At 34.9% G+C, this 13,331-nt stretch overlaps 2 long non-coding RNA genes across 3 annotated transcripts in view; one reads left to right on the forward strand and one right to left on the reverse strand.

Annotated features, from left to right (window-relative positions):
* Positions 1-1,034: 1,034 nt before the first annotated feature.
* LOC147583102 (uncharacterized) overlaps positions 1,035-13,331 on the forward strand; it is an 86,331-nt gene continuing 74,034 nt past the window's right edge. For both annotated transcript variants that reach the window (XR_015245468.1, XR_015245467.1), the window contains exon 1: positions 1,035-5,933. This is a non-coding gene — a long non-coding RNA (uncharacterized LOC147583102). The remainder of the gene's footprint in view (positions 5,934-13,331) is intronic.
* Positions 8,502-13,331, reverse strand: part of LOC147583103 (uncharacterized) — a 623,699-nt gene continuing 618,869 nt past the window's right edge. Inside the window, exon 13 of the long non-coding RNA XR_015245463.1 lies at positions 8,502-8,857. This is a non-coding gene — a long non-coding RNA (uncharacterized LOC147583103). The remainder of the gene's footprint in view (positions 8,858-13,331) is intronic.

Raw genomic sequence — 13,331 nt, forward strand, 5'->3', positions numbered from 1 at the left:
ACTACAATGAAGATACATCTTGATGTGATTGATACAGTGCTTATTTTTTCCTGATGTCCCAGTGTAATTATTAATAGTACTCCTTTCACTTTCAAAAGTTAAACAGAATCTTAGGATCTGTGAGTTGGTAGGGATCTTTGAGATCACCTAGCCTCATACCCTTATTTTGTAGATGAAAGATACTGTAGATCAGAGAGATTCAGTGTTTTACGCAGATAATGTCCACCTTAGAGCCAGAACCTTGGTTCTCAGACTTCCCAGCCCAGTGACTTTGATACTCAGTTGCCATGCCCAGAATAAGTATTTTAACCTTCTGCCTGGTGAAGCCTTGTTGCAATTTCTCTATCTGGGTCTGGAAACCATGGGCTTGAAGTTGCATTTGAATAGTAAATATACTTTTTGCAACGGCAGAAGTGAACAGCACCAAGGGAGGAGCTGATGGCTATTGGAAGGAACAGACACATGACCACTGGCCTCAGGATCTGGCTGAGGTCTAAGCCTGCTTTTGCCTTCTATCTGTTGGAAAGGACAATTTCTTCTCTCCGCCTTCCCACCTCTATTCTTACTTACCCTATACAGGCTATGTAGGCTAAATACATAATTGTCTTTAATAAACAACCCCTTTAACATTTTGATGCTTGTTAGTTTATTTAACAAATGTCACTGCATGGCACATTTACCATAGCATCACATTCTTTAAAGAAATACATTTCTAACAAGATAAAAACAGAGAGGGAGGCAAACCATAAGAGACTCTTAAATACAGAGATCAAACTGAGGGTTATTGGAGGGATGTTGGGTAGGGGGATGGGCTAAATGGGTGATGGGCATAAAGGAGGGCACTTGTTGGGATGAGCCCTGGGTATTGTATGTAAATTATGAGTCACAAAATTCTACTCCTGAGACCATGTTATTACACTATATGTCAACTAACTTGGATTTAAATTTTTAAAAAAGAAAAAGAAAAACCCATTTCTGAGGTAATGTTTCAGAGACTTTATTTCAGTAAAGTTTTTACTGAAATTTCAGTTAGTTAACATACAGTGTAATATTAGTTTCAGGTGTAGAATTTAGTGATTCATCACTTACATAGAACACCCAGGGCTCATCCCAAGTGCCCTCCTATAAGATCTTAATTACTATAGATTTATACTAGATCTTGATATCAGGTGGGATAAGGTTCCTACACTTTGTTCTTTATAATTCTACAACTCTTGGCCCTTTGCTTTTCCATCTGAATTATAGGATCTTGTCAAATTTCATGAAAAACTTGATTTTTCATGGAATTTTACTGAATATGCACACTGGAGAAGAATTGACATCGTGAAAATATTAAGCCCATCCATAAGAATAGTGCATTTTTGTTCCCAACTATGATTTATAATACTCCCTATGAATACATTGCACATTTACTATTAGATTTATTCCTACGTGATTTATGAATTTGGTGCTATTGTGAATGAATTATATTATTCCTATTATATTTCTTTTGGGAAATTATTGATATATTGTAAGAGTTTATTTCTACATGCCAGGTTTTCAACCACTTTTTTGAACTCTCTCACTAGTTCTACTAGTTGTTAGTTTGATATTTTGGTAACTATGCCAACAATATATAAGAACACTATTGATTTTTACATGTCCTTTTATGAATTTAGCAATAACTCTTATTAGTACAACCAGTTTGTATTATTTTTAATTATTTTCTGTGTTTTAAAAAAATTTTTAATGCTTATTTTTGAGAGAGAGAGACAGACAGACAGAAAGAGTGTGAGTGGGGGAGAGAGAGAGGGAGACACAGAATTCAAAGCAGGTTCCAAGCTGTTAGCACAGAGCCCAACACGGGGCTCAAACTCATGTACTTTGAGATCATGACCTGACCCGAAGTTGGCGTGTAACTGACTGAGCCACCCAGGCACCCCAATTTTCCTTGTTTTTTTGAGGTGAATGTATACCTCATTTATTTTTAATCCTTTTTCTTAAAAAAAAGTTCATATAATACTATGAAATAAACCTAGCATTTTAAACTGCATTGAACTGGTTTTGAGATAATTATCTATATCTCAAAACATGTATATGTAAAATTTTCCATTCACTTCTAAATATTTCCTGTTCCCATAATTCCCACTGTCATTTAACATAAGAATGTGTCATTTAACAGGATAATTCATTTGTGATCTTTGATTATTGGTGTCAAATTACATTAGACTATGTCATAGAATATGATTTATTGCCAATTACTTGAACTATGATAACACTTCCTTTGTGATTTACTACATTATCAATTTAATTATTATTCCATGTACACATGTATTTTTTGGGTATATAATTCTGCACATATTTATTAAGTTGAGTTTCCTAAGTTTGCTGTTCAAAACCATATTCTTACTAATATTTAGTCTGCTTCAACCAGCATTACTTGAAATCTACTAATATTACGGAAGTATCCATTTCTTCTTGCAATTGTACCTATTTTGCTTTAAGTATTTCAATACTTTAGTTCTTAGTTACAAATAAGTTCATTATTGCTAGCATTTCCTAAGTGAATTTTCTCCTTTATTGTTATACATGATATATCTTGCCTTAAATTAATATTTTGCCTTAAATTCTATTCCATTTTATATTAATATTGTTGTAGTAGTTTCCCTATGGTTAGCATTCACAAAATACAGCTTTCCCCATCATTTTATCATACCTCTTGCTAGCAACTTATAGCTATATTTAAAAAGAATCCATTCTGTAATCTGTCTTTTAATAGGTGAGTTTGAGCCATTCACAGTATTTTAATTAACTAATATTTTGAATTAACTTATTACCATGCTATTTTAAGTTTGTATTTTATATTTTCTATCTCTTTGTTCTCTATATTTCATTGGGGAGGGACAGAGAAAGAGAGGGAGACACAGAATTCCAAGCAGGCTCCAGGCTCTGAGCTATCAGCACACAGCCTGACACACAGTTTGAGATCATGACCTGAGCTGAAGTCAGATGCTTACCAACTGAGCCACCCCGTGCCCCTCTATACTGCATTCTTAATGAATTCCTTAAATTATTCCTCCAGTTCACTGTTTTTCCCTTCTACTCTAATGTAGAAATTATTTTTCAAATTTTAATAACCATGGTTTTTATTTAAATGTATAGAATTTCTTCCCTCTCATGACCAGAATTTTTTAAATGTATTTTTAAATAATTCCTTGCCATTTAAAAAAAACAGAAATATTCTTCCATTTATCAATTTGAGAATCATAAACATAAATATTCAAGGTCTTTATTGGAAAATTTCATAAAATAAATTTAGCTTGGAATGAATATGCCAATTCTTGATTTGGTTAGCTGTATTTGGTATTTGATTTCTTTATGTGCTTTAGAATTTTTGTTTATAAGCTCACGGTCACTTTCTTTTTCTGAGTTTATTTCTCCCTGTCTTGATCTTAATTTGTGGTTGTTTTCACCTGGCTTCTTGATCCTCACATGCAGCTGATCTTATCATCAGATTTGGAGGCTTCTGTGCTGTGGGAGTAACATAAACATTGCAGATTTTGTCAACTGCAAAGTCAGTTGGTTGTTTTGTGCTATTCTTAGCAGGAAGGCTATGTCTTTATTCTTCTTAGACCTGGAGCTTGTTCAACCTGCATTCTAGGTTTTAGTCTGTTTTCTCATGAGAAAGGGAGCTCCACTCCAATTGTTGGGTTCAAATTGTGAACATGCTTTGAGTCACATTATCAAATGTTGTTTGTATTTATCTGAGTATTGTATGTGTCATGTCCTAGGAAATGGCAGGAGTGGGGCTTGGTGGGAGAAAAATTCAGTCTTGCGTATTAGCCAAAAAGAGTATTAAAGGGAGAGGAAAAGTATGTGTACTGGCTGTCTCTGTTTTAATGATGTGTATTTAGGATTATCTCATAGCATAGTTTAGCCCTAAGAATGGCTTTGTTTAGAAGGCTTGATTTGTCAATAGCAACAGACCTTGGTTGAGTATGTTGTCTTTTATTCTCTTCGATAAGTGCTAAGAAATTAATCAAAAAGAATTTAGAATTTTATGTTTGTACTGGAATTAAAATTTAAAAAACTTAATGAAATTTCAAAATTAAAGAATTTAGAATTAGATCAGAGATACTGTGTGAAATTGAATTTTCAAAAATATTTATGATTTATCTGTAAATCATACTACCACATATCCTTTTATGGAATTCAAAATATGTTTGAAAATTATTATGTTAAAGAGAAGGAAGTGATTTGTTATTACAGGTTCCGAGACATTTGCTAAAATGTTTGTTTCATTGTAATCCAAGAATTCCCTAGGGCTTGAAAGGTCTATGTTCAAATGACTAATGGAATCAAACCTCCTTTGTTATGGAATGCTGGTACGTGCATTTGAAGTAGTTGATATTATTTTTCTCAAAGTCTCCACGCTTGTAGCAGAGACACTGAGAGTGGTCTGTAGAAGAGATCATAATCTCTTTGAGAGGCCTGAGAGAGACAACCTGGATTTCTAAGTTTTTTTTCTTTTCCACCTGCATTTTAATGATAGCCTTTTCTACCTTAAGATGATCTCAGATACTTAAATATACTTAAATACTTAGTATGGGAGAGATACAACATCTCAAAAGATTTTAGGACTGGTTAGTGTTTGCTATGATCTCACTGAAGTATGATGCTACCAAAATATATAATAGTCCTATTGTATTCTCATTAAATAACTAGACAAAGAAATAAAAACTTATTTTAGTGCTAAAAACCACATTAGCCAATGACTAATTTAGACTACTTGTCATGTTTCAATTTCAAAAGGCATGACCAAAACACAGCAATAACAAAGTACATTGCAACCACTCCTCTGGTTATTTGTGTCGCTCTCCTGAACCACATCATGGTGTATAGCTGACCTAATAAGCTATCAAGTCCTGACAAGTGTAAAATCCCTCTCATCTTATTCGGGGAAAATGCCTACTATATATTTACTTTTCATTATAGGAAAATACATCTTTATGTATTACCTCATCAAAAACATGCTTTAATATAACCTAGAAAATTGAGTATGGTTCCTCAGATACCAAAACAATTCTTGTATGGGAAAATATTGAATTAAATTGGGATTTTACTAGCATATTGAGTAAACACCTCATCTTTCATATGTTAACGCTACCTGGAGACCTTGAGAGGTTGTGCCTTCCAATTTATAAATTAGAATTCTGCTGTAGTTGTGACTAAGTATAGAGTTTTTGTTTTAAATATTCCTACTCAGGACTTTGAAAGTATTCTGCCTACCACAAGAACAGTTTTTACATGTTTAGGTGAGTCAAAACACAAAAGGTTAGACAATCATTTCTCTGTTATCATGAGAAAAAGTTGGTAACTCCATAGCTATTTCTTACATTATTGCTAACCATAGCTGATTGTAATTATTTCCTGAAACTAACAGGTGTTATAGTTAGATGTAGTAGAAGATTAGAAGAGTACCATACTGTGAAAGAATAATCTTGATGACATTGGGAAGGACTTCACAGAGGAGTTGGCTCATGGGCAGGTCCTTAAAGCTAGAATAGAATTTTGATAGGAGGTGAGAAAGTAAGAAGTGTTACCCAAGAGGGTTGAACTAATTTAACTCAATAAATACTTAGAAAAAACTATAATAAATAGAGTTAACTACTAATCAGCACTGCTATGTGCTAGGCACTACCCTAAATATTTAACGCAAATGATCTAACTCAATCTATTTTAAAACCCGAGGTGGACCCTATTAATATTTTCATTGTATAGATGAGGCTCTGAGGCACAGAGAGATCACTCAGTTAGTAAGTGGTAGAATCAGGATTCAATCCAGAGCAGCTGACTCCAGAACCTACACGGCTAAACACAAGGATACTGGAGTCGACTGCCTGGCTTCAAATTCTGACTCCATCTAGAGCACTTAGGTTACTGCCTGCCACCGGGTAAGTGCCTAATATAAGTTATATATCTTAATTATGTTTATTGTTATTACTAATAAACTGCTATGTCATTGCTACTTCTCTGTGGCTATGTGTAAGTTATTCAATGTACTGCAGATGATACAAATATGAGAAATTGGAGGTCTCAGTCCTCAATGAACTTGCAATTTTTGTAGGAGCAATAGATATATACCCCAGAGGTATAATAGGCTTAGTATGGGAGAGATTAATTCCAACTGGAAAAGATTAAGGAAGGCCCCAGAGGTGGTTTTTTGAGCAGAACATAGGATGGATAAGCTTGCAGTTGAAGAGATAAGAGGGAAGGCGTTACAGGGTGAAAAGACAGTATGCACAAAGGCAGAACGTTTTAAAAACGTTCAGAATGTTTTTGGAGAATAGCTTGGTTTGTGTTTAGTTTGCATAGAGGGAGGGAAGGCAGTGAGGGGGAAAAAAAAAAGGCAGGAAAGCAGCCTGAAGTTTAGATTTCATGGAGACTTGAAGAGGTCTTTAAACAAGTCAGTGATAGATCAAAGGCATTTCTGGAAGATTATTTTGGGAGCAAGGCATAAAAAGGAGGGCAGGAGGGCAGAGGTATTACTATAGGCATGAAAACCAATTCAGGCTTGTTGCCATAGTTCATTTTGCCTTCATAATTCTACCAGCACACTCTATCACTGATTTCTGTGTGTGTCGCCGGGCAAGTCCCTTACAATTGTGATCCTCTGTTTCCTCATCTATAAAGTAAATATATGATCACCAGCTTCTAGAAGTCATGGACTCTCTGTGCTTGACTTTGTGCTTAAAACTATCACAAATAATTTTTGTTCATGACGGTGGTTGGCAGATATGAATATCTTTCCTTAGCAAATTCTTATTTTTAATATTTCCATTCATTTGGCACATAGATACTATATTTTGATCATTACTTTTACCTTACTTGCATTTCTTCTCAACTAGTGGTAAATTGAAAGACCACATTTTATACTTTTATATCTAAACAAAAATTGGTATATCACATAGGCTCAAAAAATATTTACTTATTTAATTCATTAATGGCAGTATGAAGTTCTATACTTTGATTATGGTGCTTTTCCAGTGAGTTGAAAAATTTGCCAGATTCAGCTTTTAGACAAATTTGATATATAAAATTAAAATGATGATTTGTTTTCCTAATCCCTGCTATGTAAACTAAAAAATTCATATTAATTTTTATTGTGGTATTTTTATATCTTATCTCCAAAACCAGAATATATACCACAAGAGTGGAAGAGGATTTTTTTTTCCTAAAAATAAATATACAAATCCATACAGTATGGGACAGTTACACAAAGATTATTTTTAAGATTGTGAAAAATATAAAGTTAAATGGCTTCTACTTGGCAGCTTTTGTTGTGACTTTCACATATATTTTCAATTGCTCCTTGGACTACAGTAAAATATATCTCCCTTGATATTTGAAGCCTAAATGTCCCCTAGATACCTTAAGATGCTACAGCAAACAAAGTCCTGTTGGTCTGAGAAGCCACTAGAAGTAATCCTCAAAACTAATTATGGCTCTCCTGCTGAGAGTTTCTTTTAAAGAGCCACTTTCCAATTTCTGTCAAACATTTGCAGTTCTAGTACAAATACATTTTTTTTCCAGAATTCACTTGCATTTCAACTTCAAGATAGTGTTTGCCTTTCATTGTGAAATATAGAAAGGTTATGAAGAAATTTCTAAGGAATTAAAAAATTAACTCTTAAAATCCCATTTTAATTTTGCAAAAACCTGATGGATCCAGTTCTAACAATCAAGGAGTCACACAACTATCTTATGGGTTTGAGATGGTCTCATTGCCAATTTCAGCTTTGAGTTAAAAAAAAAAAATCAGTTTCTTAAAAATAAGCTCTCTGAATTGATTTTATTGCTACTCCAAACTTTAGTGGAAAGTTACCAAACTTCCTTTATTTCTTTGGCCCCATTAATTAGTTTATTCCCCACAAAAAAAAAAAAAAAAAACAAACACACCAGCAATGAATTCCCTGTACTGTTCTCTGACCAACACAGCGGAGGTAAGATTGCCTGTGGATGATCACTCTCCCCAGTCAGCAGTTGCATGGAGACTTTCTACATTGACGGTGTCTCCCTGGCTGACATAATTTTTGTTTTAGAAAAGGAAATGGATTGGATATAGTCCAATTTGTCTCTAAACTCCGTATCTTAACATTTATTCAAAGAAAAGAAACAGATCAACAATAAGTCTAATTGGGTCATTTTCACCAATTAAAAATTATTATTTGAAGATTATTTATTTGATACTTAGGTAAATACCATATATGAAAGAAATAGTTATATGAATACAAAAATTGAATTTGTATTAGATTATCAGATGCTAAGGTTTATTGGCACTCTTTTAACTAAATAATTGATGCAAAGCATCTCTTATAGTCTCTATTATATTAACAACCTGAATGAAAAGAAGGCTACTATTTAGAATTTACTAACATACCTAATAAAATGTATAAAGCTACTTTCATTAACTAAGTTTATATAATGCATTTTTCTTATGACAATCATACCTCTTATGATATTCAAGGATATATCTATTTAATAAATTTTAAATGAATGATTCACTTTTTTTCTTGGTTCATTGTCATTTGACTGAACCCCATAATTATATCCAATAAGAAGTAAGTTAAAAATGAAGTTTCTGTCAACTATTTTCCACTAGCAAACATAGTGACTCACCTTCCAAATAAAAGCATATCAACATGAAAGTTTCCCAAGGGTATATTCTAGGTCATAATCTTTATGTTAATGAATTCCTTACTGAATAGTAAATCGTAAGAATATATTACCTTATTCCTATAATACATTACCTGTCAGCAGGTAATTACCCTTCAAAACCTCAACAGAGAGGAAGATTGCCCTGTGACACCAGTGACCCCTACAGGTAAAGTTAAAGAAAAGAAGTACAGTGTAAGTGGATGAAAGATACCCACTGCATATTAGAATATGGCTAGCTAATGCCAAAGCATAACATGTATCAGTAACTCCAATGAGACTTGTTATTATTGCCTCATTGACATTGGAAATTTTGTTACAGATAGAAAAAATCAAGCATATATTTTGGTATTTTTGGCTAATTTTGAACACATTTACCTTATGCATATTACCTAGAGTTTCTAGAAGACTGTGTCCAGATACGGCCTTTAAAAGGTGTTTGAAGTTATTTGATTAAGGAGCTAGAAGAGATCACAAATGGCCATCTGTTTTACAGTCTGCCTGATAATTAGCTTCAGCAACCAGCTAACTGGGTGCTTAAGATGTACGAAGTATTGCACATGCAGTCTCAGGAGCTCCCACTGAGATAAGTAACATTATAGAAAGAGGGAGCTGAGTGGCAATAAGTGGCAAAGTTGAGGAGCATGCCCCCAACCCCCTAATTCTGGGCATTATACTACAGGGTGAAGGTAATGTTTAGGAAAGGTCACAAAACAGATACGAATAGTTCAGATCTCAATTTAATGGCATGTATTTAATGACTACTCGTTTGTTTAATATGTATGGAGTGCCTATTTGACATATCATTATGGGCTGGGTCCTGAAGAGATATGAAAAAGAGCCAACAATTATCATGGGGAATTTTTTAAAAGAATAATGTATCACATTAATGGTTTAAACAAATGCAGTTTTAATACTCTGATGGTAATAAAGAGAGTAGCCACCAATTCAACCATTTCATATATATAATTGAGTCATTATTTGTAGTACTTATATAAACATTAAAATTCCCCAGCAACCTATGAGAGGTATGAATAATTTTTATAGCTAAACATTTTTCATAATGTCTTATATTGTTTTTTGGGAGGGATAGTTATATATTTTTAAATTTGTGCTTTGGAAGTCAGTATTGAGTTTGTCTTTGTCTTTTATATTCCCAATTAACCCATGTCAAGTGTGAGGCACACACAGGACAATGATGATTTTTGTTACCCTTTGAATATAGTGATGGAAGTATAATATGGTCTAATATTGTCTTTAGAAGAGCTTCCAATTAGCTATAAAACTCCTAAAATCAATGTTGTCACTCAAATACATAACAAAAAGCAAACATAAAAGCAAAACATCCCATACCTTGGTATTTCTTTGGTTTCCTCCATATAATAGTAAGTAGACTGCCAAAACCAAACTTATTAAAAATGTACCAAGATTTCATGGGGAAACCAAGTATTAAATGCCAATTCATTTTTTTTCCATAAATATTTAATGAACACCTAATACGTGCCAGGCAATGAGGTAGAAACTGAGTGTACTGTGGTTAACAAAACAGACATATTCTCTGCATTCACAGAGCTTAACTGTCTAGAGGGGGACCTAGCAATAACAGGTAAACAAACAATGAAGGGTGTTTAGTGCTCATAAGAAAATAAACAGAGCAGAAGGTGACATGAAGGAGAATGACATGGGGCAATCTAATGGATAGAGTTAAGCAAGGCAAGCATCCATGAAGAAATGTTCCAAATATGAGCTGAGGCGTGAATAAGTAGGAGGAACAGCCATGGAAAAGCAGAGGGAACAGTGTGAGTGGAGGATCCGGGGAAGGAAAGAACCGGCTCTTGATGAGAAATTAACCCCAAGCGAGTTAGGGTGGAGAGTAACAAGCAGCAGCACAAAGGAAACGAGTTCAGACCAGGATGCATCTCATGAACCACGAGGAGGAGCTTGGGTCTCATTTAATGCGTAATGCGTTTCAGGTAGGGACTAACAGAATCTTCTCTTGCTGCCGTGTAGTGATAAATCACAGATGGAGATGATTGGAATGGGGAGTCAAGAAAGGAGGAGGGGCGCCTGGGTGGCTCAGTGGGTTGAACATCCGACTCTTGATTTAGGCTCAGGTCATGATTTCATGGTTCGTGAGTTTGAGCCCGGCATTGGGCTCTGCACTGACAGTGTGCAGCTTGCTGGGATTCTCTCTCTCTTTCTCTCTCTCCCCATCTCCTCCTCTCACATGCACGCTCTCTCCATCTCAAAAATAAATAAACATTTAAAAAAAAAGAAAGGAAATTTCAGTGAATAAAAGCTAATCTTACCATTAGAACAAAGTCAATTATTGCCTCACATTCCTGTAAATTGACCAGTACTAGGGATATTGTCTTAAAAATATCAAGTTGCCATATTAATACGAAAATAAAAAATGCTTGTAGATTGCATTGAATTCAATATTGGTTATACCAGGTAAACACATGCATTGTATTGTGATATTAATAAAGGGTTCAAATGTTGAGTCTGTGCTCTACAATTAAATAAAATTATATCCCTTTTAATTTAAAAAAAGCAGAAAAACAATTACCAGTCTTCAAAAAGACTAGTGGAAAATATCTTTCATAAGGTAAATTCAGGGTGATTTTTTTTCCCTCTCTGTAATAAGCAGAGGCCAAGTTTAAATAGTAACAGGTCAGTCTGTACATAATGCCAAACAACCAGCCAAGTCAGTGAGGAAAAGTTAGTCAAGCCATTTATATGGACATGGGAGAATTCAAAAGGGTGGGTTTTCTGCATTTAACACTTTATAAGAAGTGACTGACCTCACATAACGATAATTACTTTGTTCATTTATATGTAAAATGGAAAGAATAATGCCAGCATAATGGGATTTAGGGAGAGCTGTAGGAAAAGTGTCCCGCCCAGAGCCTGGCACATAGTTGGCATTTGGTTTATACCAGAGTTGGGGTCTGTCTGAAGAGAACTGGAATCATAGATAGATTGAGAGGTTTATAGAAACTTTGCTGATTTGTTAGCAGTTTTGCAAAAGATTAATTTTAGCAGTTGGCAAAAGAGAATAATTAACTTAAACTTATTTTATAAAATTCATCAGGCAAAGCAGAAACTAGGAAACTCTGTTTTTCAAACATTCTAACATTTTTAAAATCTGTTGAAGGGAGAAGAATGTAGTAATTAGATTGAAGGTAAGAGACTCCGTGAAATTCAACCTAACTTTAAGTACTCTTAACAATTTTGTTCCTCACTGGGATGTACTTCCCACTGTCTTACATGTAAATAAATCATCCAAAACATATTTGTTCTAGGGAAAAAACAATTGAGAATTGTATATGTTAAACTGTGTCTTTCAGGGGCGCCTCGATAGCTCAGTTAAGTGACCGATTCTTGATTTTGGCTCAAGTCATTATCTCATGGTTGGTGGCCTTGAGCCTCAAGTTGAGCTCCGAGCTGACAGTGCAGAGCCTGCTGAGGATTCTCTCCCTGCCTCTCTCTGTCCCTCCTCCACTCAAGCGTGTGTTTGTGTGTGTGTGTGTGTGTGTGTTGTCTCAAAATAAACTTTAATAAATACATACATACACATGGAAATCAATCAATCATGTCCTTCAAAACCATATATTGAAGTTCTAACCTTCTAGTACATCAGAATGTGACCTTATTTAGAAGTGTCTTTGCAGAGGTAATTAGTTAAGATGAGGTCATACTGGGGTGGAATGGCCCTTAATACAATATGACTGGCGTCCTTATGAGAAGAGGAGAATACAGAGGCAGTGACACTCAGGTAAAAGATGGCGATGGGACAGCAGAGGCAGAGAGTGGAGTGATGTGTCTACATGCCAAGGAGCACCAAAGACTGCAGGCAAACAGCCAGCTGCTAGAAAAGGCAAGGAAGACTCTCCCCTACAGATTTCAGAGGAAGGATGGCCCTGCCTGTACCTTCGTTTCAGACTTCTAGCCTCCAGAACCAGGAGACAATAAATTTTGGCTAATTTAAACCACCAGGTTTGTAGTACTGTGTTTCAACTGCCCTAGGAAGCTAATACAACAGTATAGCCACACAGAAGCCCAGCTGACTGGAGTTTTCACTCTAATTTTTATCCCATCAACAAGAGAAGCTAAAGACTACATAGAATGAGAGGGTTCCAACAGCACTGCATTCTTAACCTTAATTTTGGTCTGGCCAACAGCATGCCTTATCAAAAACAAAACAAAACCAAACAAGAAGGCAAACAAACAACCCCCCCCCACCCCGCATATTAATTATATCTTCTCTTCTGAGTCATTTATGCCTCATTTAAGTGACAGACAAATGTTTATCACTGACAGACCTCCAGAGCCTCTACAGCAGTAGAGAAATAGGATCTATTCCATTGACTTCATGCATCTTTAACAAGGGTGCCATTGTGGTTGAACACCTGAAATCTCTTTTATTGGTGATGATGTACGTGACTAAAAGAACGCAATCTGATTTTTTTTTCAGACCCAGGTACACGAAATCGAGCTTACTGTGCTGCAAGTTAGGAAAACCTTGTTTTTAAGGCTGTAAACTGCATATAACTTTGTGAATGTATTCATACACATGATATTAAAATAGCTTATGTGTGCCTAAAATCCTAGACTATAAAAATAGCACCCAGCTA

Source organism: Puma concolor, chromosome A2 (genome assembly GCF_028749965.1).
Source record: "Puma concolor isolate L17-30 chromosome A2, mPumCon1.1.hap2, whole genome shotgun sequence".
Taxonomy (NCBI): Eukaryota; Metazoa; Chordata; class Mammalia; order Carnivora; family Felidae; genus Puma; species Puma concolor.